At 37.2% G+C, this 12,057-nt stretch overlaps 1 non-coding gene across 1 annotated transcript; it reads right to left on the bottom strand.

Moving 5' to 3' along the window:
* Positions 1-11,358: 11,358 nt before the first annotated feature.
* Positions 11,359-11,465, bottom strand: LOC118492611. The gene has a single exon (XR_004894617.1). It is a non-coding gene; the product is annotated as a small nucleolar RNA R71 (small nucleolar RNA).
* Between the last annotated feature and the right edge of the window lie 592 nt (positions 11,466-12,057).

Here is a 12,057-nt window from a genome sequence, read left to right as displayed (position 1 = left end):
GCTGTCATCAGAATTATATTAGTTTTTATTGCTACTTAAACTTAGATGGCTAGAAGGAGAACAAGTGCGTTAAATTATAGAGTTTGGGATGATTTTGTGAAGTTTTCGGATGATCATGGCAATCAAAAGGCAAGATGCAAGCAATGTGCAATGATCGTTGCTGCAGATCGGGTAAAAAACGGAATAACCGCATTGATAAGGCATCTTAATAGATGTCGCCAACGTCCTGATAGTTACATTACATGATCGAACCAATTTACTTGTTTACTTTACGTTATCCGTTTATGCTATATAATGAAAATCAATTATACTGTGACAAAAGAAAATGTTCGAGCTAAACTAATTACTACTACTACTTTATATTGCCATAATCAGTTTTAACTTTTAAATGTCCAGAGTAAAATTAATTCTAATGTAAATTTTCTTATAATTAGAGACCAAAAAACCAGATTCAGAGCTGAATAGTTCGAACACAGATCATACACATTCTTCTATAAACTTCTACTAGATTTCCTTTCGCAAACTTCATGTGATCACTTGCAGTATTTCACTTCGACATTTTATCGAACACGTGGTGTGCATAAAGTTCAACCTTAGATACAAGACTATTTCAATGAAGCATAACCAAACAATCAATTTCATATTCGATCAAACGTTAAACATCAATATCATAACAATCAAAATAATACATCAATTTCATAACAATCAAAACAATTTCATACGAAAATCGAAATCAAGAGGATTACCTTGGAATCGAGAATCATGTAATCAGCTGGAAGTTCATCATAAACATCCAAGAGGATTTTGTATAACAGGTTCATGTAATCAGCTAGAATTTGATCAGATATGGAAACTTTATCAGCAGTGAGTATCGGGTTCGGGTAGTACCAAGGAATCGAGAAGACCGATCAATGTAAGAACCGATACCCGGTTATCATATAGGGTACAAGATTCGGTTCCAATTTTAGGATGACATCGGTTATCGGGTCGGGTCGGTTAAATCTCGAGTCGGTCTGGTTCCTGTCAAACGCTCAGCCCTACAAGTGGCAGGGGCTTGCGCCGTCACTAGAGAGAATCTCTTTGATGTAACGCACGGTGGACTAAAACCCGGGGTGGCTCGGGCTCGAACTCTTGACCTAAGGTTTGGGAGAACTAGCCTTCATTGCCTTTATCCACCAAATATGGCAATAGTGGGGATTGAACTTAGGTCTCCAAGGAGAACCCAAGTCTTTCCAAACACTAGACTCCAAGCACCATTCTCATTTCCCTTTCTTCTCCGTCACAATTGCTTCCGCTCCGCGATATCTACCGTGAATTCTCTAGTTTCCCTCTTTGTGGCTATATTGGCAACCCGATTCGCTGAGTCTTTCTCTTCTCAACGACCTTCAATGATCCAACCACCATTGTTGCCCTGCTTGTTTTCTTTTTATTCGTTGATGTTATTTCTCGTACCTTCACTTCCAACGAATAATTTGCTCGGCCTAAGGGTGTACGGGGTGGAAGCGACAAAGGGTGCGACAAGTCCCTTTGCCGCTCGAGGAACACCGCCGCCACTTAATTATGTCACGCGGGGAGGGTTGGATCGAGGAAAGGTTGCCGCATGCGGGGAGAAGGTTGGTGGGCTTGATTTGACCATTGGAACTTGATTTCAAACGGCTATATAGCCGTTAAAATTAAAAAAAAGGTTTTTTTTATAATTAAACTATATAAACCTGTACCCATTTTAAACAAATTCACACCAACCACTTCCTCATTTCTCCAAAACTATAACTCCTATTTTATTTAAAAATTGTGGAAGAAATACCAGTGTTTTTCCCATCCGATAGCAGTGATTCATCCGATAGTTTTTTTTTCTTCCAAAAACTCATCGACGAAGCCGAGCTACAAGACACGGGCACATCAAGTAAGAAACGTTTTCTTCGTCGTGGTCGTGAGAGTGGCCATGAAATTCTTATGGTGGATTATTTTGTCGAGGAACCGAAATATAACGAAGAAATTTTTCGTCACCAGTTCCGTATGTCAAAAAGTTTGTTTCTAAAAATTGTGACCGACGTGGAAACGAATAACCTGTGGTTTGAAGAGGGCGTAGATGTGAGAATAAAGAAGTGTTTTACACCTTTGCAAAAAGTTACATCGGCTATTAAACACTTGCAACCGGTAACACTCCAGTCGAGAACGACGAGTATTTACATATGGCCGAAAGGACTTCCCGCGAGTATTTAGAATATTTTTGCGAAACGGTATGTAAAATATACGCTCCTGAGTTCTCACGTAAGCCAACAAGCCACGACATGGCGCATTTGTACCAAGCTCATGATAATAAACATCACCTTCCTGATATGGTAGGTAGCCTTGATTGCACCCATTTCGTATGGTGAATGTGTCCCACAGAGTTTCGAGGCCAATATATGAGAGGAGATCATTGTTTCTCTACGGTTATGCTCGAACCGGTGACCTCTCAAGATTTGTGAGTTTGGCATGCTTTTTGCGGTCTACCAGGTGCACAAACGACATTAATGTGCTTCAACAATCTCCATTATTTCAAACTGAACGAAATGGAACGGCCCCAAAATGTCCATTTTACGTTAACAACCACTTATACAAATGTGGTTACTATCTCGTGGATGGAATCTCATACATGGTCCGTGTTTGTCAAATCATTTTCATATCCTCACCAACTTGACGAAAAAAAGTTCAAAAAGCAACACGAGGAGGCAAGAAAAGACGTGTAACGAGGTTTTGGTGTTTTAAAGTCAAAATGGGTATAATGAATTGGCCAATGCGTGCTAAGAATGTGAAAAAAATTAGGTACGTGGTGTTTACGTGTATTATTTTACATAACATGATTTTAAAAGACGACGGAAACGCGATAACACCGGTACACATTCGGGATCCTCCAGTCGAGCTCGCGCTCGATGACAGTGTGTTAAACGAGCTTATGGATGAAGATACGCATTGGAGACGAAAACATGATATCATTGAGCCTCTCGGAAGAATGGATTTACCCCACCTATTGGTGGAATCCGACGAAGAGTAATAAATTTAGTTAGTTTAATCTAGTTTATTTTAAGTATTTTTAATTAATGTAATTTTTTTATTTTATTTTTAATTTAATATATTGTCCTTTTATTTTTAATGTAATGGTTTTATTTAATTTATTGTACTTTTATTAATTAAGTATTTTAAAAAAAATTAGTTTACCTCCATGGTATGAGGGGAAACCACCCCTTATGTTTTTTTGGGCAAGATGGGAGAATAAGAGAGAAAATGACATGACACAATATGATTGGATGAGTGGAAACTTTGCCTCATCTCATGAGGGGTGCACCTCTTATACCCTAAGAAATCCATCCACACAATATGATTCATTTCCAAAATTGACTTATCAACTTATATAAGTCATAAGTGAGAAGTTTGAAATTCTGTCTTCTCAAAAATGACTTCTCAACACACAAAATCCTCCAAAAATAAGCTAACCCAAACACTCAAAAAAACAACTTATTAACTTTTATAAGTCAATAACTCATAAGTTGCTCCAAAATAAGCTAACCCAAACACCACTTTAATATTCTTTTTTCTGTCTTTAATGGCTTATGTAGCTTCAATTACTTTTAGATTTCCAAAAAAAAAAAAAAAATGTTCCATGATATAAAAATATCAGGCAATGGAGCTTTTATCTCCGGTGATGATGGAATCTTAGTGACCCAGACCGTTATCGTCTTGATTCGAACAGGTTAGCAGGTCGAGCAACCTACATTGGACTGCTTTATGCTTTTATTTGTTAAGTCTAAATATGGTTTAGCGTTTTAACATACGGGAAAGAGTTACAACTTTGATTAATTGTTAATCTAACACGCACAGTCGCATACTAGAAATGTTTTCCATGAGTGTCAGAAATTTTTAGTGATCGGATATCTATCACTCGATTTCAGTATTTTTGGGTCTGTCAGGTTGGGTCACATAATAAAATAATGCGTGAATTGTCATAAAAAATATATTTTCAGTAAAATTCAATTTATATTTCTTTTGTAAACATTATACTATATTGATATAGTGGAGAGTTCAAATGAGAATAATTTTTTTGTAAGAACAAAAAAGAACAAATTTCAACCAATAAGAATGTTTTCTTTTACTTCATTTAATATAAGTATTTAATATTACTACAAGGGTAGATTGGTAAATCTACATAGGTCATTAATTTGTAGTCTTCCTCTTTAATAGCTAATACATTAATTTTTTTGTAACTTATCTTCAAAATATATATTTTTTTCAAAAAAATAAAATAAAATAATTTAAAGTGTAAGATAAATTACGAGTTGTGTAGGACAAATTACGAGTTGTATAGGATAAATTTCAACGTGTAGGATGAATTTCGAAATATGTAGGATAACTTTTAATGAGTGTAAGCAAAAAAAAGTTAGTGTGGAGGATAATAGTATTTATGACTAATTAATTAGTAAAAAATGATAATAAATGAGATAAGTGAAAAAACTATTTAATGTTTTACAAAATTACTCTTTATTCTTTTTCTTCTCAAATGAACCTTCCCCTATTGATATATTTGTTATTTTCTAACATTTGTTTATTATTTATTATTCCACTAGTTTAGAACCCCGTGTATTACACGGGTTGAATAAATTTTATTTTATATACTAAGTAATAAAATAGTTACATCTTTTAAAAACTCGTGTATTGCACGATTTGAATAAACACATGTCTTACACAAATAACGTAATCCATTAACACATTTAGTCATTAAGTGTGTTTTCTAACAAAATGAACTTTGAGATACTATTTACTGATTGTAACATCTCACTTTATTTTTTATTAGGTTAGAGAGTTGTGTATTACATGGTTTATAACATTTTACTTTATTTTTTTTAATTTATTATTAGGTAAAAAACTTACGTATTATTACCTGATGTTGGATAATCAACAGAAAAAAAAAGAAAAGAAATATTTTAGTAAAAAATATTAAATATATAACAGATAAGCTGGATATTATGATTTAATATTATTATTTTAGTGGAGTGTAAAACGGGATAATGAGATCCTTTATTAGAAGTAGGATTCTAAATATACCACATGTATAAAAAATATATAGAGTAAATTACAAGTTTTGTCCTTTATGTTTACGCCAAATTGCAGGCGCTGTCCTTTAGCGCAAAAGTTGACAAGTTCTGTACTTAATGTTTCAAAATCTTGCACGTTATGTCCTTTAGGCCAAACCCAGTTAGATATTTTAGTTAAATCTGGTCATGTGCCTTGCATATGAGGGCATTGTTGTCATTTCATCTCTTCAGGGACTATTGTGTAAAAAAAGTTATATTTAAGGACTAGTTTGTAATAACTTGAAACATCAAAGAAATATAACATCCTTCTCTCACAACTGAAAGTCCCCTCTCTCTCTCTCCTCTCTCTTCTCTAACATAATCTGAAGCTCATCTCCTCTCTCTTCTCTAACATAATCTGAAGCGACGATGGCAGTGAAGGGTGGTTGTTGTGGTGGGTTAGGGGCGGCGGTGGGTGATTTGGTGGTTTGGATTCCACGGTGCTGGTAGTGGGTGAAGGTGAAGAGGTGGATGTGGTGGTGGGTTAGGTGCGACAGCGTTTGGTGGTGGGTGGAACCGGAGGTAATTCTTCGATGTCGTCCTTCTTGCAAATCTCCGGCGAGTATGGCACCATCGCACCACAAGAGGAACCGGAGGAATAGACTGATTCTCCGACGTCGTGCCACAAGAGGAATCTCACCTGTATGGCATCTTCTCTTTCTGACGAATCATTCATCAGAGCTCTATCTTTAGAAGAATCCTCCCGCTTCGCCTCCCTGCGTCATTCCGATCTCCGTTCCACACTCCTCCAAATCTTAAATAGTCATCGATCGATATGTTTGAGTTCCATCAGAGTTGATTTCTAGGAATGTAATTGTGCTTAGGTTGATTTAATCTGTTCTTGTTGTCTTAGGTTGATTCTTCTTGAAAGATATGTTTGAGTTCCATCAGAGTTGATTTCTAGGTAATACTACTGTAATGAAAGAGTTGAGAGAGAGTGAAGAGAGAGAAAGAAGAGAGAGAGAAAGACTAAAGAAAGAGAGAGAGACATGGGGTATAATGTTTTATTTTTTTAATTAAATGAATAAAATTACAAAAGTACCCTCATTTGCCTTTTAAAATTACAAAAATACATTGACTTAACAGAAAAAATAACTGGGTTTGGCCTAAAGGACATAACATGCAAGATTTTGTAACATTAAGTACAGAACTTGTCAACTTTTGCGCTAAAGGACAGCGCCTGCAATTTAGCGTAAACGTAAAGGACAAAACTTGTAATTTACTCAAATATATATGTTCTACATGTATTGAATAAATCCTTTTAATGAAGCAGTTGATTAAAATAAATATTTTTATTTTAATATGTGATTATCGGTTATCATTGTCCTTATCATCAAAATATAAAAACAATTAAAACTATATCAATTAAATAAAATCTTTATCTTTATAAATATTTAAAACGCTAATATATTTTTTTAGATTTTAATAATTAATATATGATCATAATAATTAATATATTATTATCAGTTATCTTTGTCTTTATCATTATAATCTCTTATACAAATTTTAAATTTTAAATTTAATATTATCAATAATTGACTTTCCATAATAAATATTTAGAAAAATGAGAAAGCATAATGTACTTCAAGGCTTAACCTACATTAACATACATGACAAAAAATATAGCGTGCGTTATTATCATAGAACGTGCGTGATTATACTCCCATGCGTGATTATGTGGTCCCATGCGTGATTATGTGGTCCCATGCGTGATTATACCCCTAATCCAACGGTTACCATTGTCTCCTACGTGATGTATGATAAGGCTTTTTGTATGTTAACCTTACTCTAGAAAAATAATTAAGACCGCCTCATAGAACGCCTTGTGTCCTAAACATGGTTTCTTTTATTATATAGTATAGATTACTTGGTTTATTCGATAATTGCTGAAGTCATTTATTCTAATATGAAATTATACTACGTTTCTTATTTGAAATAGAAATTAACGCATTTCTGAGACCATTAGAGTTACAATTTATACTTCCTTTCAAACTAGTTTAGATATAGGGTTATTGGATTTTAATAATAAAAACTTTGACTAATTTGCTGACAAGAATCTCAACTTAAAAATCTCTATTGTAGTCCTAACTTGCAAACTATTTTCCTCCACCAATCTTTTTCTAATTGGGTTCCCAGATAGTTTATGTTGATGTGGACAATGATGTGAAAAAAAAACTATAATTTTTAGAAAAAGACCTTTGTATATTCTTGAACCATGGATTTCAAAAATCATGGATAGAGAGAGAGAGAAATTTGAGATACAGAGAGAGTGGGGATGATGGTGGTTGAGACTCACCGAATCTGATATTTCCGGTGATGGAATTTAGAAAATGTAGCGGTGGCTAGCGTGTTGAGGGAGATGTTCACAGCTGCTATGCAGGATAGGGTTCAGACCTGAAACGGTGGACAGAGATGTGGGATTTTGAGTCAAGAGGTGGCTAGGGTTCCATCTGAACTATAAACACCGATTCAACACACCAATAACAGCTCCCGTGATGACAGTGAGTAATCATACCACAAATCAAGTGTTACATGCTCTGGTGATTATTGTAGGGACGTCCCTAGCGAAGGTGATGCAGTGGTGGTTTGATAATCGTGTAGGTGCTCATGGTGGTTTAGGAATTGTAGTGGTGGCGTTATGGTTATTGGGTGGTTGTGATGGTAACGAGTTTTGATAAGGGAATCGTGAAGGCGGTGGTCGGTGGAGGTGATGGATGGTGGTTGGTGGTGGTGGAGGAGGTAGAGAGAGAAAGGGGAGAGAGAGATCCACATCATTATCCACGCCATCGCATATCCACATCATCGTCCACCTCAGCATAAACTAACGGGGTTAGAACCCAGCTAGAAAAGGATCGGTAGAGGAAAACAGTTTGCAATTTGGGACTGGTATGAGAAATTTTTTAAGTTGGGATTATTGCTGGCCAATTGGTCAAAGTTTGGATTATTAAAATTCAATAACGCTTAGTTATTATATGATAGAGTAAACTTCCGTTTTTCTCCCTGTGGTTTGGCCGTTTTAACGGTTTTGCCCCAATCCTTTAAAAATAGCCATTTTACTCCATGATCTTTCTAACTTATCATCATTTTGCTCCCCGCCTTTAACCCCGTCTAAAATGTATGTTACAAGTAAGGGTATGTTGGTAATTTACAGATAAGTATTTTAATAATTTATTATTAATTTCTAAAATCCATTTTTAAGTTTTTTATTGATATTAAAATAAAGATTGATTTATATATATAAAATAAAAAAACTCGTCTCTCTCTAACTCACCACATCCCCCTCTCTTCCTATACATTCTCTGCAACCAGTCACCACCACCACCACTGCCAGCTGCCGCCACCATTAGCTAGTCGTCACCACTTGCCGACCACCACTAGCAAGTGGGTGTGCAAAATTTGGAAAATTCAACAATTTGTTCAAAAATTCTCATATTTTTTTCCAAATCAAACAAACTGTACAAAATATCACAATTAAGACCATAAATAAACAGGAAATTTGATCATACAATGGAATTAATCTAATTTAGTATTCTAATTCGGGGAAAATTGAATTCACAGGGTGAAAGTGTTGATTGTTTTGGATGAATTTACCTTTGCGAGATTGACGTAAAAGAAAAGAGGCTTTTTGGTGTTGCAAACTTGAATTCGGTTTTTCCGGTTGATGTGTGTAAAATGCAACATATAAATTACATCAAATAAGGCATAAAACTAACCCTTTTTAAGTACTAATGTTGGAAAAAGAGTGTTTTTGTCTTCCTTTTGTATTTTCGGGATGAAATGAGCTCAAATTCACAAAAGAAGCAAAAAGACAGCTAATTCTAACATAAATACAAGAAAAGGAATAAAAGTAGACTGCCCGAACCCTCAACGGCATCCTCCCAAGCAAAGAAGAGAAAACAGAAGCCTGAACACGCCCCGTGCTCAGCCAGCACGGGGCCGTGCCCAAGAAGCAGCAGAAAAGACAAACCTGTAGAAGCTTCTATTGCCCACCACGGGGCCGTGTCCAATGAGCACGGGGGCGTGGCGAAAGTACAGCGGGCGCATTAATTGTAATTGCGAATTACAATTAATGAAGAGAGAGAGTGTCAGAGGGGCACGGGGGCGTGTCCAGCGGACACGGGGCCGTGCCCAGCCTTCTGTTCAGCCTATAAATAGGAGTGCTTGGTTTCATTCCAACTCATCCCTTGGCACACCACCTCTCTCACACTTCATCCACCACCCACCACCACCATAACACCATCATCCACCACCATCATCCATTGTCCATCGTAGAGTGTGTGAGTCGTCTCGGGATCCAAGATTGATAGTAAGAGTTCTTGACAATCAAGGCCATGTTTGCATAAGTCTCTTACATCACTTGGTGAAGACAAGTGTTTAGTATAATACTTTTTATTTTTAATCTTTTGCACTTTTTATTTGGTTTTGTATTAATGACTTTAATAACTAGTTGCTTATGTTGAAGGTGATCTTTCCTTATCGTTTGTCCGCGGTGTCTTGGCATTATTTTACTGTCTATATAAAATAAAAGATTTTCACCATTCATATCTCCACGGTCTATATGGAGGTATGTTGGCTACCTGGTCGGGGGTTAAGGGAACGGTTTGGTAAGGGTCTTGCCCTTGTTCAGCGTTTAGAGGTCCTGCAAGGGACCTGGGTCAAATTTAGTAGGATCTCCTTCAATGCCCATAGGTATTGGATGGCGGGGATCCAAACTCTTTGACCCCCTCATAAGTTAACTACTATTAATACTATAATCCGGCTATTTAGGACTGTATCCCTGCTGACTCAGACTACTTAGCCGAGGGTAACGTCACCGCCAAAAGCGGGGCCTACCATAATTTGCATTAATAACTTAATTCATTATCTTCCAATAATCCAACCCTTTAGGATTGTATCCTTGCTGACTCAAACTACTGGGTTGAGGGTAACGTCGCCTTCAAAAGAGGGGCCTACTACAATAACTAAGATAATCTCTTAAACAAGTGCAAAAGTGCGAAAATAATCAAAGGTTATACTAATACACGAGTCGGATCCAAGTGATTCATCTTGTCTATCTGTTTTATTTTATTTTTATTTTTTTTCAGCATTTAGTTAGTTTTTATTTTATTAGTTTAAAAACATTTTTCTAACTTTTTGATTTGATTAGACGTTGAGGATAAACCGGTACTAAAAGCTCTTGTGTCCTTGGACGACCTCGGTATCTTACCAACACTATACTACGTCCACGATGGGTGCACTTGCCCATATGTGTGTTTAGTGTTAGTGAATATCGTGTTTTATAAATTTAAAACTTGGCTAAAGGTGTAAAAAGGGCTTAATTATATATCTAAATTATATACACACCGACACACATCAAGTTTTTGGCGCCGCTGCCGGGGACACAAGGATTTTAAGAAAGTTAGGAATCAACGGCATAATCATACTTTTATTTTTCTTTTTAATATTTTAGGATTTTCTTAGTTTTTCGGCTTCTGCAGAGCTCAGCACGGGCCGTGCCTGGTCGGACACGGGCCGTGCCCAGCATCGTTACTGGCAGTTTTTAGTTTTCCAAGTTACAGAAGGCTGACCACGGGGCCGTGTCGGTGCAACACGGGGCCGTGTCCAACTTCCAGTAACTGGGATCTGGAAAACAATCACTGTAACTCCGACCACGGGCCGTGTTCACTGAACACGGGGCCGTGGTGAACCTTCTGACCAGCATTCTTTTCTGTTTTTATTGCAGGACTTGGAACCAGACGCCAATCTTACATAGTGTATGAGCTCCAGTTCTAATAAGGACATAAAAGAACCTCTAGAAGAACCCGAACGCTTTCTCAGAAAAAGATTAAAAGCTAAAAACCAAGAGAAAGTTTCGGGTGATCCACCTCCAATGGCGGACCAACGTACCCTCATGGATTATCTACGACCCACCGTAGGTAACCTAGGCGCCGCTATCAATGCTCCGAATGTTGAAGCTAATAACTTCGAACTTCGGCCGCATCTGATACAAATGCTCCAAAACTCCGCAACCTTCCATGGGCTTGCGGACGAGGATCCCCATCTACATATCACTAATTTCTTAGAAATATGTGATACCTTTCGGATCAACGGAGCATCAAATGATGCCATCCGCCTCCGAATGTTTCCTTTCTCACTAAAAGACCGAGCGAAAGCTTGGCTCAACGCCCTCCCAGCTGGATCGGTAAACACCTGGGATGAACTAGCCCAAAAATTTCTATATAAGTATTTCCCTCCCGCTAAAACGGCTAAATTAATGACTGAAATTAATACATATTCACAAGAGGACGGGGAATCCTTATATGAAACTTGGGAAAGGTTCAAGGAGTTATTACGCAAGTGTCCACATCATGGTCTTGCGATATGGCAACAAGTATCCACTTTCTATAATGGACTGTTGCCACACACAAGGCAGACACTTGATTCTAGCTCTGGGGGACTTTTAGGTAATCGACGCCCGCATGAAATATATAACCAAATTGAGGAAATTGCTCAAACCAATTTTCAATGGCACACCCCCCGAGGCAATAAAACTATTGCCCCGGGCGCCCATAAGGTCGATGAAAGCACTTCTTTACAAGCCCAAATCGAGGCCCTTTCTTCAAAAATAAAAAAATTAGAAATGACAAAAACAGTCTCGGTTATGGCTTGTGAAAGGTGTGGTGGGCCACATGAAAATTGGAGTTGTATGAAAGAAACGGACGATCAACAGGAATCGGTAAGCTACCTTGATAATAGACCTAGGCCGTCAGGTCCTCCAACGGGCACTTACAACCAAGGATGGCGAAATCACCCAAACCTTGGTTGGAGAGACCCCGGCAATGGTAGTAACCAACAAACCCAACGAACAAACTTTCAACAACCAAGAAATGAGTCACAAAATTTCACTCAACAACCAAGTAGACGAGAAAGTGTAACACCCCAAAAATATTTATTATGCATAAGCTAA

The sequence above is a fragment of the Helianthus annuus genome, chromosome 5 (assembly GCF_002127325.2).
Source record: "Helianthus annuus cultivar XRQ/B chromosome 5, HanXRQr2.0-SUNRISE, whole genome shotgun sequence".
NCBI lineage: Eukaryota > Viridiplantae > Streptophyta > Magnoliopsida > Asterales > Asteraceae > Helianthus > Helianthus annuus.
This window is presented reverse-complemented; position numbering and strand designations above follow the sequence as displayed.